This window comes from Fukomys damarensis, unplaced genomic scaffold (genome assembly GCF_012274545.1).
Source record: "Fukomys damarensis isolate Sample0158 unplaced genomic scaffold, DMR_v1.0_HiC HiC_scaffold_17, whole genome shotgun sequence".
NCBI lineage: Eukaryota > Metazoa > Chordata > Mammalia > Rodentia > Bathyergidae > Fukomys > Fukomys damarensis.
Window position 1 is genome coordinate 19,456,641 of NW_022900929.1, and position 3,018 is coordinate 19,459,658.

Consider the following 3,018-nt stretch of genomic DNA (forward strand, 5'->3'; position numbering starts at 1 on the left):
GGAAGGTGATTGGGTCATGAGAGCTTAGAGCTGCCTTGCTGGGAGGTGGGGCTTGGTGGAAAGAGGCGAGTCTCTGGGGTATGAACTGGAAGGCTGCATCTCCCTCTCCAGCTCCTCCCTTCACTCCCTACTTCCTGGCTGCTATGAGGTGAGCAGCTTTCTTCTTCCCAGGAAGTTCCGCCATGCTGCTGACTGTGCAAGGACTGAAACTTCTGAAAACATGAGGCAAAATAAACCTCTCTTCATGTACGTTGTGGGTGTAGGGTATTTTGTCCCGGCAGTGAGGAAAGTGACCGAAACAGGGAAGCATCGAGGACCACACAGTACGTGCCAGCTGCTGTGCCAGAGAGTGAGGACCTTGCTAGCTCATCCTGTGCTGCCTTTTTGTCCTGGTCTCAGTCTTCCCACTCCCCGTTCTTGCTTCCCAGGGTCAGCTCCCAAGCAAACTTTGGTACCAACTCCTCATCTCAGGCTCTGCTTTGGGTGGAAGCCAGGCTCGGGTGGCATCTTCTGGAGGCCCCATGGACAATGAGATCATGACAGCGGGGGCTTGGAGCAATTGCTATCCATTCTCTCCGGGGGTGAGAGGCCAGGGTGGGGAGTGATGTTTGGCAAGGTGTGAATTCGGTGTCCCCTAGGGGCGATAAAGAGGACTGGTTGTCTTGGGTGAGGACATCCAATGTGTACAGAGAAACAGGGGCAGGGTGTGATTTCCTGTTGGCTGTGTCACTCCTGGGCCTGACTCCTCCAGGTGCTGGCAACTGCTCATCCTGAAATCCAGGCCACCCCTTCCTTGGCCTTTCAGCCTCCCCTCTGACCATTTACTCATTTTGGCCCCTCCCAGACCCCGTAGGCCTTGAAGTATCCCTTGATCTATGCTGTGTGGCCAGGAACACCCAGTTGTGGTCATGGCTCTTGGTAACAGCCCTGGGCTTGTTCTCTGCAATCTGCAGAAGGACAGTGCAGTATAGGAAAGGAGCACTGTGCTCTGAACCAGACAACTGAGCTTTTGATGCTAACTCTGTGTCTTAGTTACTTTTCTCATTGCTGAGACAAGTATCTGACACTCAGAGTTAAAAGAGGAAAGGTTTATTTCAGCCCACAGTTTGCAGAGGTTTCAGTTCATATTTGGCTGTCTCCAAGGCAGGGTGGCCTGGCAGAGGGGCGTCACAGAGGAGAAACAGTTCATGGCAGGCAAAAGGCAGCAAAGCAGTAAGAGCGAAGAAACAACAAGTGATGGCAGCAACCTTCTTTCTGTCTCTTATATCCTATCCAGGCTACATGCCCTTAGGACAGGTAGTGCTCATTCCAAAGGTGGACTTCCCCGTTATCCACACCCAGAACTCTGCCAGACCAATCAGTGGACTGATTTAGTAATGACTCACCCTTAATCCCAGCATCATGCACTTAATCTCAGTACTACACATTCTAGATCCAGTCACCGCTGAAAAGCCCCACCTAGGACTGTATGAGGCTTTGAGGGGACATCCAGACACAGCCATAACACTCTTCCATTTATAGCTGTTTGACTTCTGGAAATATACACACATTATTTCTCTGACTTCAAATTCTTAATCTAAAAAACAGCTCTGACATCCACCTTACAGGTGCTGCTTTTGAAGGTTGGTGACCTACTGGCTGTCACTGTGTTTTGAAAACACTCATTTAAAGGCTGGTGGAGGCAACACAGCATCACACACAAAATCCTTTGCTCCTTATTTCCTGTGTTATTTTTAAGACCCTGCAAGGGGAGCAAGGTCAGAGGAGAAGCTTGTTTTAATGGAAATGAGGAAATCATAGTGGTTAATGCTCAGCCAAAGACTGGACCAAATGGACCAGAACCAGAGCTGGGACCTTGGACACTTGGAGTCCCCAGGATGAGGCTGGGAAGGGGTATGATGGGCAGGTCTGGATTCAAGATTATGTCACAGCTGAGCCTGCCGTGGGGCCATGGAGGGTGAGGGGAGCTCAGGGGCCTGGCTGGAGTGGGAGCTCTGCAGGGGCCAGTGGAGTGGGTGGGGCCGAGATGAGCAGAGACTGGAGGAAGACAAGGCCCAAGGGACAGAGCAGCGTCACTCTTACAGAGTACTCCATGTGGGAGCTCTGCAAGGCCAAGTGACCAGGGGAATCAGTCTGCCTGCCTCTTGCTGAGCTCCGTGGGCTGCTCTGGGCTGGACGAAGGAACCCTTTCTGTTTTCCCTCTTGCTCCCACCAGGAAAGGCTGAGATGACTTTGTCGATATTTTCAGTCTTCCCTGTGGTAAAACCACATTGCGGGATATGGGGGAGATGTGGTAGAAATGGTAGAGGTAAGCTTGGCTTCTCATGAGGAGTGGGATCAGACTGGGCTCAGGGAGAGATAGATTTAGTTTCATTGATGATTCTACATGATCAGTGCTTGTCGTACTGTTAGCCTGGTGTTACCAGCTCTGATCATCAGAGGCTGGATGAAGGTGCTGGGGGTGGTGGTCAGAGTCCTGATCGCAGTGATGAGGGTGCGAGCGGTGATGGAGATGGCGGTGATGGCGATGGTTGTGATGACGGTGATGACCGTGGTGGTCCCGGTGATGGTGATGATGGAGATAGTGGCAAAGGTGGTGATTGTGATTATTATGATAATAGCCTATGTATAAGGCTTATCTGTATTCTTTATGTTCTCTACAATATATGTCTGCAATAGTTCTGAAGTCTCATAATGACCCTATAAATTAAGGGCTATCACCATACTTATTTTGTAGCTGGAGAAACTGAAGCAGGGAGAAGTTACAGAGACAGGCTCAGTCAGCATATGGTCAGCTGGCTGGTCATCTGGTGGGCATGGTGAGATGACCTCTACCTCAGGGTAGGATGCTGGCCCATGGCTCCTGGTGTCACTCCTTCCTTTGCTCATGTGCTATGTTGCTACTTTTCTTGTTGTTGGGGCAAAATACCTGACATCCACAAAGTAAGGAAGGAAAGGGTCATCTTGGCTCACAGTTTGTAGAGGTCTCAGTCCACAGTCAGCTGGCTCCAAGGAAGG